The 23461-nt window shown below is 42.1% G+C and overlaps 2 long non-coding RNA genes across 9 annotated transcripts; both read right to left on the bottom strand.

The window, feature by feature from the left end:
- Positions 1–5646: 5646 nt before the first annotated feature.
- Positions 5647–19541, bottom strand: LOC135295161 (uncharacterized). Of its 8 annotated transcripts, none has more exons than XR_010357177.1 (6): positions 19489–19541; positions 13976–14061; positions 13697–13817; positions 11473–11597; positions 7330–7439; positions 5647–5803 (listed from the first exon to the last, which is right to left on the bottom strand). It is a non-coding gene; the product is annotated as an uncharacterized LOC135295161 (long non-coding RNA). The 8 variants fall into 8 exon arrangements; XR_010357180.1 differs by lacking the exon at positions 5647–5803 and adding an exon at positions 6528–6610; XR_010357183.1 differs by lacking the exon at positions 5647–5803 and adding an exon at positions 18458–18681 and having other exon boundaries at positions 7203–7439; positions 19489–19509.
- Positions 19542–20300: 759 nt separating this feature from the next.
- On the bottom strand, positions 20301–22349 carry LOC135295160 (uncharacterized). The gene is made up of 5 exons (XR_010357175.1): positions 21818–22349; positions 21583–21652; positions 20953–21181; positions 20737–20763; positions 20301–20445 (listed from the first exon to the last, which is right to left on the bottom strand). It is a non-coding gene; the product is annotated as an uncharacterized LOC135295160 (long non-coding RNA).
- Positions 22350–23461: the final 1112 nt, after the last annotated feature.

Genomic DNA, 23461 nt, shown 5'->3' with positions numbered 1-23461 from the left:
TTTCTGGATGCAATTTGACATCCAGAAACTTTTAGTTGGGTTTCTTTTCAACCCATGTTCTCTCTCCTCGCTAAATAAGGAAAGGTTTTTGTACTGAAAATTGAAAGATTTGCAGACAATGCTTGCCCATAATTTGAGTTCCAGAAAAAACCTACAGCCCCTTGAAGAAAATTAAAAACAGCAGGAAAAGAAGCTGTTTTCTCACAAAAATAATTTTATGAAGAAAAAAAAATACTGTCTAAGCTGGGATCACTTAGTTTTGATTTGCTTAGACTTTTATTCCTCTTTTTACAGATCTGTCCCCAAAGATTCCTTCTTTCATTAGCAATTCTCTCCAAGTGGTTCATTAACAATCCCCCTACATTTTTGTTGGTTTTCCTCAGCATGTCCCAATGGGAGGGACATTCAGGCATCAGATGTGACACTCTAGTGACCCCAGTGGGTGACATGTCCTCTTCTGCTTCGTGTGGCTTAATTCCCCCATGCATGACAACGAGGGTAAAAGCAATTGAATAAAAGACTTCTCTGCTTTCTTTGCTGCTTGCTATCCTTATAACCCCTGCACTGTGAAAAGGGAAATTCAATTCACCCCAAGGTGTGCTGACCCTGCCACTGAACACAGATGGCTTCAGCACAGGTGCCACTGCTCACCTGTCACCAGCTGCAGGGAGAGCTCTATGTGCACTTCTGCTGCCAGATATTATTTTAAGAACGGACCCTCCATGGCCAGGAGCGCCAAAAAGCACTTAAAAGTCCAAGATTGCAGGAAAAAAAACCCTACTGTTCAAAAGAAACCCTCACTGGAGCAAGAGCATTTTGCATGATTCATGGGCAGCACGGTACCTGAAATATTTCTGTGGTGCCTTTCCCTCAAAGAGCAGTGTTGGGATTGCAAGAGAACATGCCAAAGTACTCACAGAATCTCTGCACAGCTCCTTGAATAGATGCTGCTAAATGTATCTGAAGGGGAAAAAAAAATAAGAAAGCTGTGCTGAACTCCTGTGTCAAATACGGCCAAAAAATTGACATTTTCCCTTGTCTGGTTGCTTAGTGCTAGGAGGGGAGGAAACATAGTCTGTTATTCTGCCATATTAATAAGCTGATATCCTGACAAAGTACATCTCAAAGATGTACTAGAGACCCCTAGCCAAATGAGCTTTTCTCCTAAAATTAGGAATATTTGGATGAAAACTCCAGACTTGGGCAGAGCACAGAGGAAAGGCTGCAATAGCAGGATTCAGCTCAGCTTGGAAGCCTGGCATAGGAAGCAGATTGCTCTGCTGGAGCTGATGCTTGGCTTTTTGAGCAAACAGCTCAGCCCCTCTGTGTAAAGGTGCACACAGCTAAGGCAAGGATGACTCGTAGGATCCTATCAGAATAAATCACACAGGGCTCCATTTTCTTCATGGTGGAAAAAGCCCCTTCTTTATTCACATAACTCCTTTTTAACCAGTTTTACAGACCTTATGTGGGACTCCAATGGTCAGTAGTTTTTTTGCCAATTACTGGTTAGCAACAAGTTGTTATTCTGTGTTGGTTGGTCACTCAAACTCTCAGTGTATACGTGTAGGGAAGTTGTTTGTGAAAGATAATTTTCATTTTTCTAATGGTGAAAAAACAGTTTCTGCAGGTGCAAGTTGTTTTTTAGCCAGGAATAGATTGTTATACTAACAAATTTCTCACAACAGGATTGGTTTCGTATGGGAACTTGCAAAATGCTAGCTTTGACAAGGCCAGCCACTGATTCCAGGAGAGCAGCCTTGATTTTATGAAGCCTTTCTTTATGATTTTTCTGCCTTACTGCAACAGGATCCCATGTGCCTTTAGCTGAAAAACAGGGAGATTCTTCTGAGATGGCTTCAAGGTGTGTGACAAAACCAGCTTGCTGTCGATATTCCCAGATTCCTAACAAGAATTTCAGAGCCAGTCAATAAAATTCATGTTCTTGGCTTCATGTCTAAGCTCCTAAGTAGAAATGCTCTGAGAGGCGTGGAGCACCTGCAAATCTGATTTATGCTCACAGCAGCCACGGGAATTCTGTACCTTTGAAACCTCCAGTCATTTGACATCACCAGCTTTTGACAGACTGAAGCATTTAATACTCCAAATGCTGTATTTTTTTTTTATTATCCTGACTAATATTTGAGAGCTGCACCTTCCCCTCTGCTGAGGCACAGACCTCACATGGTTCATCACCTCCGAGTTGTCAACATCCCTTTGTCGAGGCGTTGACATTGGAACAGATGGCATTCCCGGGGTGATCTTGCTAATAATCAGGAGTCCTGCCCCCTGCCTCCTCCTCTCATTGCTGTTTAGCAATGCCTCTGCACCACAGCTCATGCCTGATTGATTACCTGCTCCTGCCTCTGCCTCCTCTCCAGAGCTGCTGCCTTGGGAACGTGCTGCCCCATCCTCCTGCCTTTGTCCCTGGATGAGCGCCCTGGCTTGTCACATTTGTAAAATCCATGTTGCTCAGAGGAATGCTGCCCCTCAAGAGGCAAGGCTGTATCATAACCAGCTCTTTTTTTTCTGTTTATTCATGGCTGTGTCCTCACCTGGGATTTGTTGTTGTTAGCTCTGAAGATACTTAACAGACTGAACCAAGAGCAGATTCCTGCAGAAACCCGATGTTAACAGCCTTACTACCTGTATTCGCTCCCACATTCCAAGAACAAGGACAATTTTAACCCACCTTTGTGGGTTTGCTGCCTTTGTTCTGGTGTTTCTTTTATCAAAGGGGCCCACAGGACCTTTCAGATACCTCTCAGAAATCAGAGTAAATCACATCAACAATGACTTCTTGCTTTATTAAAAACTATGAAGTTGGAGAATACTCATTCTGCCTGGAGGGAATGTTGGATGAGACAGCATTACAAAACCACATTTTAATTTTTGCCTTACTCAAGGTGAGGCAAAAGGTTTTCTGGAAATCTTCCTGGAATTCATATCAAATGAAGGAGCTAGTTTAAAGTTTCTGGGGTTAAACCTATTAAAGTTTCTAAAAATTAGCATATCATTAGCTTCTTCCAGTACTTTGCAACTTTCTTGCTAAAAGTCTACAGTGAATGTTATCAAAAGTCTCAGGCAGTTCTTGTTTTGCCAACAAACTAAAAAAGACTTACATGCATTTTCAGCTGTTTCCTTCTCTTGTCATTAATTTGTCTGTTTTGGGGTTTTTTCCACATGAACAGGTAATTGAAAGCTGTCCTCCTTAAACCCCTTCTCCACGCCAATCTTTCTTTCCTTCTCTGGCTTCTCCTCCAGTCTGTACTCTTTCCACTCTGAGTTTTATTTACCCAGATGTCTTAGGGTTGGGTTTAGGTCTTTATCCCTCTGAGAATTCTTTTACCAGAAAGAACCTGATGAGATCCAAAGCCCTCCTGTTTGAGCCTCTGGGTTCTGACACTGGCCAGCATCAACTGCTCCAGAGGCAAATATTGGCCATTTTTCCTGCCCATGCAGTCTCTTTTCAACTTCTGATGCTTAAGGTAGTTTTAAACTCCATTCTTTCTCCTTTCTTCTTTGCCAGAATCATATTTTTAAAGCAACACAACTAGAGGCGAGATAATGAGAGTAAAATCCAATCACCTGTTTTTCACGGGGATCAACTGTGAATCTTCTGAGCCAAGACTTTGGCAGAGAAATTGGCAGTTTCCATAATGGAACAGTGAATCAAAACACACAGCCAGGGATTATTATTGAGCTCCCATCCAATAAACTAGAAATGTATTTTTGAACTATTGCTTTTAGTACATATTACTCCACATTCACTGCAGTTAAGCAGACAGCACTCCTTAGTTACAAGAGACAATTCATAATTCTGTGTGAACTTTCAGTGGTTACTGCAGCCCTTAACCCGTGCAACTCAAACTTTGTCAGTATTTTATATTAAATGAATACAATCAAAATTAATAAGGTGTCTTGTATAGATAATGCAATATGCAGAATGAATATCACACATTAATGATAACAACATACCATGCTCCTGAAAGAATTCCTGTAGATTCATGTCAGCCTCTCTGAGAGAAGTAAGGCTGCACATACCAAAGACTGGACATCTCTAATTAATGCTAACCTAAGATGTGGCACCAAATTAATTGTTCTAAAGCACTAGGGAAAAAAAAATACCATACCGTGAGAATGCACAAAAAAAATTCAAGTGAATTTCTGAGTATTTATCTTCATGCAGGAAGGGAACACACCACCTCAGACCTTGAGAAATCACTAAGACCTGGGAGAAGAACAGGTCACAGAGCTGAAATGGGGCCACTGGCCCATGGCCACATTTGATGGGGGTTTGTTGTCAATGTCAGAGGTACTGGGGGACCCAGCATCCAGAGCAATTTTCAGCTTCCCCTGGTCAGCCTGGGGGTTTTGCACCATGCCTCAAGTCTAGGAAGCATGGAGGAAAGGCTGAGAGAATTGGTATTGTTCAGCCTGGAAGAGAGAAGCTTTGGGGTGGCCTAATGGTGGCCTTTTAGTGGCTGAGGAGAGCCGTGAAGAAAGACGGAGAGAGAATATTTCCAGGGGTCTGGAGTGACAGGACAAGGGGGGATGGCTTCAAACTGAGGGAGAGCAGGGTTTGAGGGGATATTAGGAAACAATTGTTGCCGGAGAGGAGAGGAGAGGAGAGGAGAGGAGAGGAGAGGAGAGAAGAGAAGAGAAGAGAAGAGAAGAGAAGAGAAGAGAAGAGAAGAGAAGAGAAGAGAAGAGAAGAGAAGAGAAGAGAAGAGAAGAGAAGAGAAGAGAAGAGAAGAGAAGAGAAGAGAAGAGAAGAGAAGAGAGAAGCTGTGGCTGCCCCTGGATCCCTGGAAGTGTCCAAGGCCAGGCTGGATGGGCTGTACTTAACCTGGTTTGTGGAAGGTGTCCCTGCCCTTGGCATGACTGGATGATCTTTCAGTCCATTCCAACCCGAATCATTCTAGGATTCTATGATTCCATAACACTGCCTCAACTCGCTTCTTTTTCCAAAACGATTTCCAGCCTCAAAGTTTGCAGGGAAGATCTAAACAAATGTGCTGTGAATAACTCTGAAGCTAGAAGGCAAATGTGAAAGATTTCTAACTTATTTTCCAAACTCTTACGCATTACTCTTCGATGCCTATTTTAGCCTGACTCATCTTGACTAAAAGCTTGGCAATAGCAAAGGTTGACAGTAATTCTAAACAGCATTTGGGTGAGAAATTAGAAAGCTGGCAGAGGTAACAGGGTTTGCTGATAAGAAAAAAAAAATCTCCCATTTTATCTGCAAAGTCATGCACCTGGTGAAACCCCAGGCATGCTGGATGGCATGGCATGAACTGGAGGAGCCCAGAACAGGGAGGAGAAGCTGCTGGAGTGAGTCCATGGGTCAGGAATCACCTGCCACAGCCCCGGGGATCACAGCAGCAAAACCTACAGTTCAGCACAGAAGGAATGGCTGGAGTTATCATTCATTCCCTGTTCTGGTCCCAGTTCAGGAAAGCTGCTAAGTGCCTGCCCCATTGTTTGCATGACCAGAAGAAAAAGGGATTTTTTCAGTGGTCTGTATGCAACATGTCGAGGGAGCAACTTTTAAAGGAAAAAAAAAAAAACCAACTTAGAATTATATTTTCCTCTTGGCTATTAGAGTCTATAATAAAGCATTTATCTTCTACCATTCACACTTGACTAATTATTTATCTGTGATTTTAATGTCTTTTCATGTTTTGCACCTTTTTTTAAGGATTCTTCATGTGTTTGTTACAGCAGGAAAAACTGCAGGATGCTGGCACTGGAAGTCCTCTGAGCTCCAAGGTGACCTTTTGTTTGCTGATGGAGTAACCTCCAGGTGAGAAAAACAACAGGGGAAATCATTCCTATAATAACCTGTCTCCAAAAAAATCATAAACATCTGCAACTTCTCAGGCAAATGCATGTTTAATGTGTCCCTGACATCTCCCTCGTACATCCCCAGGAATTCACTTCCCTTTTCTGTCACAGTTTATCTGCCCAAGTAGCAGGTCAGGAAGATGCCTTGGCATTCCCCAAATTCGGGCTCATCCCGGGCTGGCTCCCAGAGTCTGAGCAACCCTGATGCTACAGTGAAAGTCAGCCAGTGACCGGAGAGTGACCTCAGAAGATGCAGCAGAAATCAAACCATCCCAAGAAAACCACCCCAGCAGCAAAAAGTTTTTGAAGAAAAACCAGGACTGAAAGTATGAGAAACAGGGAGATCAATTAGCTTGCCTTATTTTTTTTTTTTTTTTCTGCCTGGTGGATTTGCTTTAGTTTTGCATTTGTAATTACTTAAATGCAGTGTTCTTCACAACAGACATAACTCACAGGCCTTTAATGCTGTGCCTTTCAAAACAAACATGAGTCACAGCCCCTAGGTAAACTTCCTGGGCTGGCAGTGAATATCATTATTGTGTGATAGAGTGCAGCAAGCTGTTTGCCAGATTACTCAGTCTCCTAAAGCTAGCAAAATGCATTGCCATTTATTTATTATGCTCATGATAATTACAATTATCATCACTGCAGTGCCAATCTGCTGCAGAATGAAGGCCTCTTCATGATGTCTCCAAGGATTCAGTGTCAGGCCAGAGTAGTTAACCAAATTATGGGGCCTTGCAGGATTTTTTTTTTTTTTCTGCAAAATGAGAGTTTTAAGAGGTAAAAGTAGCAGTCTCATGCTTGTTTAACAGCAATGTTCAAGTAACCTCTGCTACAAACCCCCCCTTCTGTACAAAGGACTGTTCTGATCCTTGCTTTGGGCACTATCTTCCAAGAAAATATCCAAGCACAAGTTCCAGCTCAATATCAGGTACGCTGAACATAAAAATGAATATATATTTCCAGTGTCTTTTCCTGACACAAATGTGACACCAAATACACAAATGTGTCTTTTCCTGCATCTATTAGGACCCATAGAAATTGCATAATGTCTGAGAATGGGTACAAAGCAAACATGAATCTGCCTCTGCCTTTATTTCTAGCCCGTTCCTGGGAACGTCTTGGCACCCAGAAGGAGGAGTCAGAACATGCTGAGACATTAGGCCAGAGAGAGTAGCAAAACCCAGATTGTGAGCAGAGGGGGTGGAAACACAGAGTGTGGGCAGGTGAGAAATGTGAGATCATTTATCCAACCCTGCAGCAGTCTAAAAGAATACTCAGCTTCATATGGTGCTTTAAATCTTCAGAATCCCCGACGAGCATTAGTCAAACTAATGAAATTAGTCATCTAAGGTCATATTCTTTTTATTTTCATTTTAAAAGGTTTTTTTTTGTTGGAGGATTTTGATGAGTTGCATTGATTTAAAGCCCTGCAAATGAGTTTTCTTAAGTTGCCTTGTGTTTCCCTTCACATACCTGCTGGCAGAGGATCTGCAGGTTGTGTGAGCACTGGCTCCTTGAGGGCTCCTGACGTGATCATGCTCTGTGTTTCCTGGTAACTCATGTTCCAATGGTAGGTGACATTCCTGAAACAAGACAGGACCAGATCTCTGGGATTCACTGCAGCTAATTGGGTTTGGAGAGCTGTCTTGTCACCACACCCTCACTTTACTGATGTGGTAATGTGTTCAGCACAAATGCACTAATCTCTTTCATTTTCATACACAATGAGATGCTGAATTACAGCACTTAATAAAAACCACTCTGCTCACCCCCGTGGGAGTTGCAGATGATCATAATTAGTGTAAAACCACAGCGATCATCTCACCACACTGAGCCCTGGAAGTTCAAACGTGGATCTAAAACCAAAACACAGACTGAAGGCAGCCCTTGGGTTGATTCAGTGTTGTTATTAATCATAGATTCATAGAATATGCTGAGCTGGAAGGGACCCACAAGGATCATCACAGCTCTGGCCTGCACAGCATCATCCCCAAAATCCCACCCTGTCCAAACCCTTCCTGAACTCTGTCACACCTGCTGCTGTGACCATTCCCTGGGGGGCTGTTCCAGTGCCCAAACACCCTCTGGGGGAAGAATCTTTTCCTAATATCCAACCTAAACCTCCCCTGACACAGCTCCAGCCATTCATTCAGGTCCTGCCCCTGGTGACAGACAGATCAGTGCCTGTTAATTATGAGCCACTAAGATATTTGGAACAAAGAGAGTATTTGGCACCTTTTTGGACACAGAGCACTGGCGGGGGTCTATCTCTGCAGAACAGCAGAATAAACCACAGGTCACCCTACTTCCAATCACACCCAGGAACTTCTGGACAGGCATTTGTTATGATTTTGCAGTGAGAGGGAATGTGAGGGGAGAAAAGCGAGTCCTGGACATTCACCTTGTCAAAGCTCCCAAAATGATGAATGATAAAGGTTCACAGTGAGTGACCCTTGTTGCACAGCAGCAATTTAGGCAAAAATTATCGGGAGGTGAAACTGTTTATGCTTCATTCTGCTACCATGCATAATGGAGCAATTAAGATATAGCATGAGCTGCTCATTGGTGTCAGACAGAGGAACTCAGTAGATGGGAACTAAATCAGATTGCCAAGGACAAGTATAAAAGGAAAACATAAGCACATAAGGATAAAGGAGAAAGCCATAATTAGGAGACATAGAGGGTAACAAGAAACATTCTGTAAATACACTAATAGAGAGTGAGAAAAGCTTTGTTCACTATGAACAAGGGGAGTGTTACTCTGCTATTTAACAGAAAGGGAAAGTGACTGTCACAAAACAGTCAGGAAGACCACAATGGTAAATGCCCCTTTTGCATCAAATCTTCCCTAGAAAAATGGGAACAAGCTTTTTTACTTCAAGTCAATTTCATTTCTAACTACAAAAGGGTGAGGGTCTTTTGAATTTAGGAGAGGCAGATGAGAAATATGAAGAGAGGCTATTTATTAGAGCCTGTAGTGACAGGACAGGGGGGAACAGCTTCAAGCAGAAAGGGAGTGGGGTTAGTTTGGATATTAGGAAAAAAATCTACACTGTGACAGTGGCAAGGCCCTGGCAAAGGTTTCCCAGAGCAGCTGTGGCTGCCCCTGGATCCCTGGCAGTGCCCAAGGCCAGGCTGGACACTGGAGTTTGGAGCAGCCTGGCACACTGGAAGGTGTCCCTGCCATGGCAGGGGTGGCACTGGATGATTTTTGAGGTCCTTTCCAACCCAAACCATTCTGTGATGCTGTGATGCTCTTTTGACTTTAATAAGAATTTTTATTTGATTCGATATAACATTTACACAACCAAGTTTCAAAACCCAGTCTACATGTCTATGTAGACATAACCTAGATTCAGTCCAGTTCTGTGTTTTCATTCATAGCTGCAAACATGGAATAAAGCTGGAAGAAACTAGAGGCACATGGGGATGGCACATAAAATTATGCTTGCAAACTAGCAAAATTGGGGGGGAATGAAGTTCAAAAAATGCAATTGCAATATCCTACACTCAACAGACAGGGCAAACACTGGATGTGGAGAAGCAGGTTAGGTAACAGCTCTGCAAAGATGGGTGCAGGTGTTCCAGTCAGTGACAAACCAAGCATGAGTCAGCAGCGTCACACTGAGATACAGAAACAAAAATAAAGTTTCTGAGACATGAATCAATCCTTCTGTTCTACCCAGCACAGCTGGGCTGGACACTGCACTCCAGGAAAGTGTGGAGTAAAAGAAAATAGTCCAAAGGGGAGGAAGCATTGAAAGAACTGGGATATGCAGCTGAAAGCAGAGGAAAATGTACCAGGTAGCCATCTTCAGATAGAAAGCTGTCATACAGAGGAAGAGAATAACCTGTTCTTTGTGGAAATAGTAGCTAGGAGAGAAGATTTAATTCACAGCAAGGAAGTTAACACATTAGGAAAAACATTTTTCTGGAAAGCCTGGTGAAGGAGGACAGTGGAATTCCTGCCTCAGCCATCACTGGAGGTCTAAGAGTATGTTGGAGAAATGTGTCAGAAATCATCAGGGTCTGTTTGATCCTCTTCAGGGGAGAGAACCAGCTGAGCTCTGCAGTTCCACCTGTGTCCTACACTTAACATTCTTGTCATTTATAACTGCAAATGAACCCTAATCTTAATGAGTGACCTTGCTCCAGACATGCTGCCTATTGCCCATCGCTCCACACCTCACCATCAATGTTTTTCTGAACACAAACAAATTCTGCAATCCTCCTCCTTCCTCTAAATAAGTAACATTGTTGATTTTTAATTTGGACAGTTTCTTAAATGACTTCTCCTTTCATTGCTGGCAACATTCTATCTTGTGTTTAAACCAGTCTTGTTTCAGGAAAAGTACACGTCTCTCTTAATAAATAATCCTGTTTAAAAGGCAATCTAAACAGATGCAATATTTTACTAGCATTTCCTAGCTCTTCTCAGAACTGTACCTTCTGTTATTTTCAGAGACACAGCAAAGTTTAAAATTTACTACAAAGTGAGAAGAAGAGAAGAGAAGAGAAGAGAAGAGAAGAGAAGAGAAGAGAAGAGAAGAGAAGAGAAGAGAAGAGAAGAGAAGAGAAGAGAAGAGAAGAGAAGAGAAAAAAGAAAAGAAAAGAAAAGAAAAGAAAAGAAAAGAAAAGAAAAGAAAAGAAAAGAAAAGAAAAGAAAAGAAAAGAAAAGAAAAGAAAAGAAAAGAAAAGAAAAGAAAAGAAAAGAAAAGGAAAACTGTTTCACTTCATTCCAAACTGGGATTTATCTGTAAGCAATCCATAGCACTCAAACCAGAAAACCAAGTTACTTTACATCACATTCAAGTTCTCTCACAACACTGACCCATTCCTGTGGGGAAAGTATGAACTGAATTCCTAGTATCAATACCTGCCCAGTGCCTTCCATCAGACACCCTCAAAACTGATCAAAAACTGATGGTGTTCTCATTTTACCAATGGGAAAACACCAGCAGACCTGCCTTCACCAAAGACTGAAGTAATTTCTCAAGGTCAAACAGGAAAGCAGTGCCCAGGTCAGGAATTTTGCCCTTGAACCCACATTTTGTGTGGGCCTGGCTCTAACCCTGCTGGTTTCAGTTGCCAGGTTTTTGTGCATGAGGAGATGCCAAGTGCCCAGTTTTAGATTGAGTTCCCTTTTATCCATGACTGTGGGATCACAATAAACACCCTCACAGCTGTTTGGTTGTTGGTTTTTTTTCCAGAATAAACTGTACAGCTTTAACCATTGATGCTTTATTGTCATTGATTTAGTAGCTGTCACAGAGTTACAGGAGGAGACAGATTGCTGTTATTTTAGCCTATAAAAGGTCTTATGCCTCTGTCAGCAAACACTTTATTCCTTAAAATAAATAAGTAATCTCAAAGAAAATAAACAAGCTGGAGAAATCCTCCAGAAAAAAAAAAACAAAAAGAAAGAAAGAAAAAAGAAAACAAAAAAACCCCACCAACCAAAAAAAAAAAACCCCACACTTTTTTTCTTCTTTATTTTATACCTTTTTTTTACATTTTGTGTTTTAACTGCTGCATTAGCTATTTCTTTCTGGATAACAGAGCTGTGTTTCAGTGCTTTATAGGAACGTGGAGAGCAAGTGAGGACATTTTTCATACCTCACTGGGAATACTTGTACTGGGCATCACTGGCAGGGTTTGGGCAGCAGAGGACTGCAGGAGTGACCCATGTGGGAGGAGGCCAAGAACTGCCCTGGGCTGATCAAAGCCACATGCAGACAGCTCTGAAACATAAAAACAACCTAAATCTCAAAATTTCCACCAGCCAGAGGAGCACTTGGCTCCTCTGCTCAGACATATTTAAGGAATGGGGGCAAGCACAAAGGGCAGGAGACAAAGGAGATAAAGGCACCTTTTTTGGATGCCAAGGAAAGCTGAGAAGAGAAAGGAAAAAGAGATTTGGAGGAATGGAAGGGGCACATGGAAAATGGTCCTGAGAACAGGGCTGGAGGCACAGTCCTGGAAGGACAGAAATGCCAAAAGAAGTTTCCCTTCTGGGGACTCACAGTGGCACACAGGGACAAAGGATGTGGGGAGAGGGGAGAAGGAGGAGAGCTGCTGGACTGAAGCTTACCCTGAGAAGGGGGAGGAAAAGTGTTTCCCTAAGTGCTTAATCATGTCTCTCTCCATCTTTTCTTAGTGTCTGAGTCAGCAATTAGTGTCTTATGTTAAGTGACAATTGATTATTATAAATATATTTTATATACAATTTTTATATTTTATATTTTATATTTATTATATTTATATTTTTATATTTTATATTTTATATACAATTGATTATTATAATATATTATATGGATAAACATATAATATATGACAATATAATATATACATTATATATATTATTATATATTTTATACATTATATATATTATATACATCATTATGTTATAATATAATGTGTATTATATACATTGGTAATAGAATATAATATATATTATATATATTATATATTATACATTCTATATTATAATATATCATAGATATAGATAATAGATATGATAATACATTATATATATTGCTATTATATGTACTATATACTATATACTATATAGTATATAATATATACTATATAATATATAATATATAATATATAATATATTATATATTATATATTATATATAATATATTATATATAATATATTATATATTATATATTATATATTATATATCATATATTTATTATATATTTAATATATATGTTATATATTATATATATTGATAAATATATGATGTATGATAATATATTGTATCTATTTATAATATATTATATATGGATTATATTGATAAATATATAATATGATAAATGACAATGAATTTAGTGCAATTCCTTGTGTAAACACATTTTGCCTGTGATGCTTCATGTTCCCTCATTATTCTGAAAAAATTTCCAGATTCTTTCATCTAAACAAACCTGCCTTTTGTTTCCTACTCCCTAATCCAGGTTTTAAATTCAGCCCTGCTAAATCTGCTACACCCTAGGCCAGTTGCAGCCTCTGAATCCAAACTGGCCACTGATGTCAGACTTGAGAAAAACTTTCAGAGCAACAGCAAGAAATGCCACTGGGCTGCAACGTGGTTTTTCCAGCTGTGTTCAAAATGACACCAGGCATTTACCTTCCTATTCCTGGAACTCCAGAAAATTTAAAAAACTCAGGAGCATCAGAATCTGCACAGAAATTTCTGCACAGCTCAAGAGGAGCAGGAAAGTGTTATCAGTGCTTTCATGAGGCACCAGCAGCATTTAGCAAAAATCTAAGGACTTGGCCAGCTCCCTTCAATTATCTAATTTGTTTCATATATGTTTTAGATTGATTTAATTAGTGTTAATTAACATAACTTTATGTATTATGAGAGACAGCAGATACCCATAAAGATTTTTATATTGAGCCGTATGGCAGCCAGCAATGCAGCAGCCAAAAAAAATATATAATGAGGCACATAAAAAAAGCCTGCTGCACAACACTCCTTGGTAATTTTGGAAAATGAATGTCAGAGTTTGCACAATACAAGAGATGCCATCCTGCTCTTGCTGTGGAAGGTGGATCAGGCTCTGGTTTGGACTGGGGAAGATGCAGACTCCAAGGCTGATCTGGAGGGAGCCAGCCCACACCTGTGGATTTTCTCCTTCCCCACAAAGCAGAGTAGGGGAAAGTGTTTCCTTTAACAAACTCCAGATACACCCTGAACTCCTCCCTAGGATCAGGAGACAGGCAGCTGTCTCTTTGATCTTTTTTTTTTTTTTGTGAAGTCTGAAAGGTTTTGCATCATTTGCTGTTTGCCAGTTGTTCAAGATGGACCTGCCTGGTCCCTTCCAGCCCCACCTTGCAACAACAGAGACAAACGGAGCTTGGTGGGAAGGAGGTGAAGAATCTCCGCCTCTAACCATGACCTGCCACAGGGTCCTAAATCTGTTTGAGGCTTCAGAACAGCAGCCAGATTCTCCTAGAAAGCATGAAAAACAAATGGCAAGGAGGGCAATAAACTTCTCTTGTGTCCCACAGTAAATGTCCAGCCACCAACCCCAGGCACAGCCAACAGGAATCCCGTCCCATGCAGAAAAAAAGGCAGTATTTTACTAAAAATGTTATTTTTAGCAGCACCTTCCTTGAATTGCACTGCTGTCACCCACATGGGCAGAATTCAGGAGTCTTCAGGGACTCAGTGTGCCAAGGACAGGACGAGGTGGCTGAAAAACAAACAGAAAAATCAAAGAAACAAACCAAGAAGCAAGTGATTCCTCAAGATGACTTCCTGCTTCCTTCTCCCAGCAGCAGTTCCCACGTGGAATTGATGCCTTTCACAGAGCTGTATCTTCATTTTCAGATTAAGGCCCACCTCAGAGATGAGGCAGGGCAAGGAGAAGTTGGAAAAACACAGGAAAAACTGGAAAATGTGAACATTGCAAGCCAAAAGGTTCCAATGAACTGTCATTGCAGCTCCAGACATAAATTCAGAGGGATGCTGGAGAGATGAAGCAGCAAGGTGCTGGATTTTTTTTTTCCCCTCACATTTTGGCCACAGGAATATATAATGAAAAACAGCAAAACCAGAAACCCCACGATGCTCATAAACAGATTAAATCTCCTGCCTGCCACGTGCCCTAATTCCTGAACATCCCAACTCTCCAGACTCTGCCCTGAGTTCAAAATCAGAGACTCGACCTTGGCAGGATTTTGGCACCCTGAACGAGTGCCAGCACCACCAGAGTCCCAACTGCTCCTTATAGACCCCATTATCCTGGACCTGAAGAGATGAATGTGCTTTCCAAGACTGCCACGACTGTTAAATCCTGGCAGAAAAGCTTTGCAGAGCTGGAATTTGTTTTTTTCTCTTGTGCTGGAGCCTCTTTTTATCTATATCATAGTGACACCCGGTGGCCATGAGCATGAATGGACCTCTGTGAGAGAGCTTGGCTGCTCCTGCTTTATTGCAGACAGAAATGCATCCTGAAAAGCCTACGTGTGAGCAGAAAGTGAAAATTATTTATAATTAGACACTTTTTAACAATTAAAAAAATATATGTATCTTCTTTAGAGAAGTCTACAAAGGATTTTTTATCCTTCTTTTTTGTCATAAAATAGGCACAGCTAAAAATGTAATGTGTGGTTATCAGTCAAATAGAATTTTTTATTATATTTGCTACTTCTTTTTATGAGGAACCAATGCACAAACACAAACATTTTTCCACACAGAGGCTGGTGCTCCCATCTTTGCAGAATCAAACTGGAAATAACCTTAACAAAAGGGACTATCTCTACCTTGCCAGCTTGCTCCGAGGTGCAACCAGAACTAAATTGCTTTTCTTTCACATATCATGCAAAATATAACCACAAAAAAAGAAAAGTACAATATTTTATTTACTGTGGGGCTGGTAAGGATCTGGCACAGGGTGCCCAGAGCAGCTGGGGCTGCCCCTGGATCCCTGGCAGTGCCCAAGGCCAGGCTGGACACTGGGGCTGGAGCAGCCTGGCACAGGGGAAGGTGTCCCTGCCATGGCTGGGGTGGCACTGGGTGGGCTTTGAGGTCCCTTCCAACCCAAACCATTCTGTATTCTGTTTATCATCTAAAAGATAAAGCATTTGAGTGACAAGGACAAGGTTACAGGATGTCTGAGCTCTTTATCAGTGGTTATCTCATTTACATGATGATGTTGTTCCATTAGGAAGATCATTAGTGGTCAGAAAGACCAGAACTTAGAGAAGTCAACGTTCCAGGGAGAAGGAAAGTGCTTGAATGTGCAGAGCAAGCTCCTGTGTAACTGTAATTTAAGTCAAGATCAGAGCTATAATCTCTTCCATGCCCATCTTCACAATGTTGGGGACTGAAAGCTCTCGTGTTTAGGGTGTTTGACAGTGAGATTCCATTTTTCAGGATCACAGACACTTCACCACCTCACCATAACAAGAATATCAGGTTCCTCCCTTGACCTGACATCAGGCCATGCTCCTGCTGCTCTGGAGGTTTCATCAGTGAGAAATTTACTGGTCCAGCCTTGTCCTCTGTTACCATCACAATTTTCACAAGCTTTTGTATCAACACATTGACACCTCAATGGGCTTACACAAAACCTTGCTTCACAAATCCCAGCATGTAATAAAAGGCTGGGAAATATTCAATTTCCAGGAATGGAAATGCACACAACATTGTGCTCATCAAACTAAGCACTGTCACAGGAAATTTCATTATTTGAATGAGAGGCTGAGGTGGGAGGCCCAACACAACAGCATGCAAGGATCCTCAGTCCCTGCCTCGATTTTCACTGAGAAGGCTCTAAAATGCAAAGTTCCTGGTGGTCCTCAACAAAATCTTTAAAAAAATCTTCAATAAAATCTTCAATAAAAGCTTCAACAAAAGCTTCAACAAAATTTTCAACAAAATCTTGCTTCACAAATCCCAGCATGTAACAAAACACTGGGAAATATTCCATTTCCAGGAATGGAAATGCACACAACATTGTGCTCATCAAACTAAGCACTGTCACAGGAAATTTCATTATTTGAATGAGAGCCTGAGGTGGGAGAACCAACACATCAGCATGCAAGGAGCCTCAGTCCCTGCCTTGATTTTTCACTGAGAAGGCTCTAAAATGCAAAGTTCCTGGTAACCTTCCTCATTAGTCATTTCCCTGACTACAACAGCTATCTTTCACATCTGATTCACTCAGTAATACAAATATCTGTAGAATATGCATGGCTGGTAACCCCTTGAAGCTTCATCAGCATACTTGGCACAAGCATGGAGAAACTGTCACACTCAAGGACTCTCATAGATCACAGAGTTAGCCCAGCCTAAGTTTAAGCCCAGTTCTCATCAGCTTCCAGCTGCCTTAGCCCTGCAATTTATGACTGTCCTCTCAAAGCAGGGCCCCTTGCTTTGAACATGTTGTGATCTATGGAAGTAGTTAATTATTTATTAATTTCTTTCTCTGGTCAAGAACACTGGTTGCATATATTTTGTAGAACAGAGTTCCAGGCAGTTCTTTTAAAAATGTTGATAACATTATTCAAGGCCGAAATAAGAGATGACATTACGACAAATTTAATTTATGTTTTAGTGGTAATGGCTCTATGAGGCAATGTTATGTCTTCATGTGCTGGCCCCACCCAGGAGTCCAAATATCAGCCTTTGAGCTTTCAGAGAGACCTGGTGGCATCTGGGCTGGCACAGCAGAGAATTTATAAAGGTGAGCAAGCACAGGATCAAGACATTCCTGAACTGTCATCACCCGATGAAAACCCCACTGAATAAGTGCTGATCTCCTTGTGCACAGCCCCAGGGGGATCAGAGGTCACATCAAAGCTCTGCTCTCTTAATTTCACTTTTCCAGCAGCTGAAGCAACACAAAGTCCAGCCCTTATTTGTCGATCCTGGCTGAGAGGACCCACCTGGACTTTCCACCTCGTAACTTCTTTTACTTCCATGAGAATGTAGCCAGCTCTGTATTTTAAATACCCTAAATATATTTTAGCTTCAATCTAGCAATTGCAGTCTAACCCAAAAAAAAAAAGGTTTTTGCTCATTTTCCTGTTTTGTATTCAACTAGAAACAAACACTACCAAACTTTTCCCCCTGTGTGTGCATATATAAGAGTCAGCTGAGCTTTGAGATATCCCCAAGTCATTTCTGATAAGTAAACTGAGAGTTTAGGCCAGCACATACAAAGTTTTATGTTATTTATAAAGTAATTTTGGTGTGCTACTGTGGAAATTGTTGAGATGTAAAAGACTGGAGTTGAATATATGCTCTGTCCTCTACAACTGCACTTCAAGAGTTCAGTAGTTTCCAGACAAGAAATCTTGGAAATTTCCCCACAGTATTAGTCTCAAAAATGTTGTTCAGACTTGTTTTAAATGACTTAATGCTGCCACATCTCTTGAAGTCTTGCAGTGAAAGACTTCCTTGTTATCTGCCCTTAACCTTCCTCTTCATTTCATACTGTAATATCTAATTACACAATAATTCTCTTCCTAATATTTATGCTGTTTAAAAAAACATGCTAAAATGGTTGTAGACAAGACAGATAACATAACACAAAGCAATGCATCTCTGATAAGAGGAGACAAATTGTAACATGAAATTTCAGTTCCCATGACTTTAGAGATGAGATAAAATCCACAAGAGAAAAAAATGAAGGCTGAATAAAGAATCCATGCAAGGCTGACTGCACAGAGATGAGATTCCAGCCATTTATGCTCTTTGGAATTCTGCCCTGCAGCCCAGATAGGAAGCAGATATTAAGAGATCATGCCTTTCTCCCTCTGCTTTTCCCTGGGGACTCCTCTCTCAGCACCTAAAGCCACAGAAAATTCAGGTTGGATGAGACTTCTCCGTGTGGCCAACTTCACAGTGAGATCAGGTTGATCCAGCCCCTATCCAAAAGGGTTTTGGAACCTCCCAGGATGCAGATACCCACAGCCATCTCCCAGCACCTGTTCCACTACTGAACCACCCTCCTGTGTGGGATATCCCTCCCCAATTCCAGTCCATCCTTCACCAATGACTCATGAGGGGATAAACCTGCAGGTAATTTATAAATCAAACAGCTACAGTGCTGCAAGAATTACATTTGTAGTCCAAAATACCTGGTTTGGGAAGTGGCCAATTTCAAGTGACTTTCTATTCTTCTCTGCCTCTCCAAGATGGGCTAGTGCAACTTGGGAAAATCCATGTGAAGAGACCAAAAATCAGCCCAATATTCCTCCCCTGACTTCTTTTGGAGTCCTTCCACAATCAACAGATGAAAACTGATCCACACTCCCCCTAATCCCATGATAATTCACGCAGTCAACTCATTTCCAGGTATCCTCTGTGAAGAGAGGATAAGGAAAAAAGCTTTTTTCTCTTAGGAAGAGTGGCAGTGAGATTTAATGCCTTGATTCCCCTTCCTGGTTCCCTGCAGCTCCAAGCAGTTCCCTGGATTACAACCCCTCGATGACACAAAATATTTTAAGCAAAACAGAAACTCAGAACACTTTGCCACCCCAAATGCTCAGTGCATATATCACCAGAATAATAAATAGTAAACAGGGAGATAGCATTGACACTTGGCCTGAGGCTGGCACTGCCAAGCCGTGTTTAAGAATGTCTCTTTGAATTCTGAAGCACTCTTATGCTCTTTTCTGTTCATGTACCACCGCTTTGAAGTTCATAAACATTCCAGTGAATAGCTTTTTGATTCATGTGAATGCTTGAAAAATACCTATTCCCTGCAAAATGCCTGCACATAATTGAGTTTTTCAATGCAGCAGCACAAATATTTGCTATTTGGTATTCCACTGCCTAAAAATCTCTTCTCCAGTCCATGAAAGGCATGTAGCCACACAACCAGCACTATATCAGAGAGGGCAAAAAGTCAAACTAGATCGTTTGCACATGTAAATTGACAATTGTTTATCTATATTATCCACTGAACAGATTTGCAGAGTCCAGCTACAGTTAATAAACCGTCCAGGAATAGCAAAAATATTTTCAGAGTACTCAGTAGTTTCACTTTTTGGACCATTATTCCTTATTACCTTTTGCTTAAAGATATGAAAACTACCAGATATTTAAGTGCAAGGGTTTTTCAGGTGCATGGGTGACAAAGAATAGTGAGAGCCTGCTGCATTCTCACCTTCAGATGAGTTAGTTTGGCACTACAAATCATCACAATGCTGTCTTGAAGCAAACACCCCAGCACAATAATTGCCTCACAGAGGATTTGTTGGGCATTTATTAAGTCAGGGAAGTTTTAGTTATTAAAGAGCTGGAAGTGTTTTGCAAGCTTCACACACTTACACAGACTTATAGGCAAAAGGAGAAGAGTTTTGATTCAAGGTGCAGCATTTGTGACAATACTAAACTACAGGTATTCCCGAGGAGAAAATGAAACCCAGAACAAGCTCAACATTAGCTTAGTTCTGTGGCTGGAAGCACTCCCTGAGGGGTGAATTCTGTGTGTTAAACACCAGCTCTACTCCCAGCTGTATTCTTAGCATGGACACCTGATTTTTTGACGTTGTAGAAAGGAAGAAATAACACAAGGCAATATGAGACTTTACACCAGGCTCCTTTTCCAGCAGGAAAAGCTAACACAATGGCCTTTTTTTGGCAATTCTCCTCCTCCCTGCTGAGGGAGGGTCCAGTGAGATGATGCTGGCACATGGGACACAACAGGTAGTGGCATGCCTTGTAGATCCAGGTCATTGGAGCTTCCCCAAAACTGCTCCAGCTCCAGCCAGGAGTTGGGTGGAAGTCTCAGAAGGTTCATGGTCCAGTGAAGGGCTCCTGCAAGGAAAGGAGCCCTTCATCTCTGCTGCCTGCACAAAGCACTTGTGGTTTGGTTTGTTTGTTACCAGTTCCCTGCCTTTCGTTCCTGTAAGGAAACTTCTCCTTCTTTGAAGTGGGAAAGAATTTCAGGGTAAAAAAAAAGAAAAAAAAAAGAGGTTTGTTTCATAATCTTTTAATCTGAACTCTTTAGCAAGTTATACAAGCACTGTGTTTAAGGTTCCTGTGCAGAAGCTTTGTCCTGCAGTTGTTCTGGTCCATCTTCATCAAATTCTTCTAATCTCTCTGATAATTTGATTTGCTCCTGTTTCAGATGATAGAAGAGAGGGACTCTTTATCAGTAACTGTAGTGATAGGACAAGGATTAATGGGTTCAAACTGAAAGAAGGGACATTTAGCTTAGATATTAGGAGGAAATTCTTCCCTGTGAAGGTGGGGAGGCACAGGTTGCCCTGAGAAGCTGCCCTTGGATCCCTAGAAGTGTCCAAGGTCAGGTTGGACAGGGCTTGGAGCAGCCTGGGACAGCAGAACTACACAATCTTTAAGGTCCCTTCCAACCCAGACCATTCCAGGATTCTGTTTCTCCAAGACTGACCTGGCCAACTCTTGTTTGGATCACTGCCTATCAGTGGAAGTAAAACAAAGGAGAATAATCAGTCTCACACAGCTCAGTTGCCTTTGTCCTCATACAAATACCCCAAACACAGCAAATCTCCTGAGTATCAAGACCAGCCTGCCTCCCACCCCATTACTTTTGTGCAGCCCCCTCCAAAGCACTCCAGGGATTTCATCCTGAACAAATTACATGTACCAGCTGAGCCACGGCCAGGACATCAGCATTCCTGTGTTCTGAAGCCACGCAAATCCTCAGGGAAAGGGTTTAACACTGGCACACATTCCTCTGCATTAGGTGGAGTTGTAGAGCACAATTGTTTCATCAGAGTGAAGGCTGACTGAGCTGTTTCCAGTGACATTTTCAGACAGAACACGCTGCACCTCAGCTAAGGCAGTTTGGAGTACTACAAAACAGGGCCAATTTGCTGCAATGCAAAGGTATTATTTTCTCAATCACCACGGGCAGTTTGCACTAAAAACCCTCTGAGCACATCCCAACAGTGCCTGCACAGACAGCGTGCACCTCAGCAAAAGGCACACAGATGGGCAGTGCACAAAGTGGCAGCGTGCTCAATGCTCATTTTCTTTCCCCTTAGTATTCAAATTTAAAGCCTTGTTCAATTCCTTTGTGTTTTACCATGGAGATGGAGTCTGGGAAGGATGACAGCAAACAGTGGGAGAGCAACTGGTTGCAAATTATACAGAAAAGCTCACTCAGACCTGCAGGAGTGCTGGAAGTGCTGGCAAGACCCCTGTCTGCCATCTATGCAAATCCAGGACAATCAGGGAAAATGACCTGAGTACCAGGAAAAAGGGAGCAATTCACCTGCTGAATGTCAGAGCTGGAATCCAGGGGGATCCTGTAGAACAGGAGGACTGGGCCAACAAAAACCCTGCTGGAATGCAAAAAGGAGAAGCCTAAACTTTTTGGAGCAGAAAGGAAACAACTCCATGCATCAGGACACGCTGGGGAACACCTGGAAAGGGCTCAGAAGGATTTGGGGGGATGGTGGGCACCAGGTTGAATAAGAGTCAGGACTGTAACTCAGCAAACTCCTCACCAGGCCACATCTGGAGGGCCAGGACTACAAATCCAAGGAATTGACTCTTCCCCTCTGGGCAGAACGGGTCATACCACGCCTGGAGCAGGCTGGGGACAGCTGTGGGGACCCAGTTCAGCAGGGACATGGCACAAGAGGGACAGGCAGAGGGCCACCAGATAGCTCAGGGTGCACAAGCACAGGACATGCGAGGAGAAGCTGAGAGGAGCTGGGCTTTGGGCTCACTGCAGGTAGAAATCTGATCTCTGTACCCTCCAGAAGTCTCTTCCCACCAGATCCTTCCATGATTCTATGATATTGAAATAATTGTGCCTCTGTGTATGCAGAGACAATCACTCAGGTGTATTTCAGGGGTGAAAATACCAGGGGAGAGGAAAAGAGAAAACAAAAAAAACCCCTCAGTAGTCTACAAGTTAATATGGTAACAAAGGTTCTCAAGATCATAGTTGGGACCTAAAATCCACATAAGGATTTCATGGCTTTGGAATGTGTCTGTGTGAGAAAAGAATGAGGAAAATAATCCACTGCTGACATCACAGTGCCACACTGTGACTTTTGCCTAGAGAAGAGTGCAAACACTTCAACACAAATATTCCCATGCCACTGCAGGTAGGTGGGAAGCACATGAAAATCTCTTCCTCCCACCCCCAAACTCCAATCAGCCCATGTAGACCACTGCCAATTTCTATAATCTATTGATAAAATAAAGCCCAGGTGTGAGTTTGCATGAATGCTTTTTCATGGCATGGAAGAAAATATACTTCAGAGGGTTTTCTTCTGGAGAACAATTCCTTCCGGAGCTATTTTTGGACAATACAACACCCTGCACTGCAGGCAGCAGAAAAAGGTGCACGTGTTGAGTCCAGCATGAGGACCTGATTGATTCACACCAGTTTCATTAATCTGCATCCACCCTGAAGTTGCAGATCTGCCTTTACATTTCCAGGATACCACTGAGCAGATGTTCCCCAGACCAACAAATCTGCCTTGTTCAGCACAGCAGCACCTACACATCGTGGCTGAGGCCCAAAATCTGTGCTGTGCAGTCTGGCATTCCAGAGAATTCCCCTAGGAAGTGTTCCTGCAGCTCAGCACAGCCCTGGGGTGCCAAGGAGGCAGCAGTAAATTCACTGTCAGAACCCCTGAGCTCTGTTTTGATAACATTTTTGATAACATTAGAAGTGGCCACAGGCTGCTCTCATCTCCCAGGACAGGGAGGATCACAACAAACCCCCTGTCCTCCTCCATAAAAAGCCCAGCTCTGTGCAATGAAGACCAGGATCCCTCAACCTTCCCTTCCCCAAAGCATAACCATTCCCTTTCCCAGGAGCACCTTCTCCCCCTCTTGCTGTGCTGGATTCTACAAGGCAGAAATGAAATCCAATGCCTGCCCTAAATCCCTGCATCACTGAACTGCACAGGGAACAGCACCATCCTTCCAGATCTCTAAAGATACTGAGTTTTTTTTAGACATCTTCAAGCCTCACACCTCTGAAACAGAGGTGCAAGCCCACCCAGGCTTGGGTACAGCTAAGAGCATTTTAATCCTCCCAGGCATGGCCCCTCATGGAACTTTCTCATAACTGTCTCCCAGTTTCCTCAGTTTGTACACGATGGAGCTTTTCCCAGTATTGATGGGAAGCT

The sequence above is a fragment of the Passer domesticus genome, chromosome 2, assembly GCF_036417665.1.
Source record: "Passer domesticus isolate bPasDom1 chromosome 2, bPasDom1.hap1, whole genome shotgun sequence".
NCBI classification, from domain to species: domain Eukaryota; kingdom Metazoa; phylum Chordata; class Aves; order Passeriformes; family Passeridae; genus Passer; species Passer domesticus.
The sequence above is the reverse complement of the archived record's forward strand: the minus strand, read 5'-3'. Positions and strand labels throughout refer to the sequence as shown.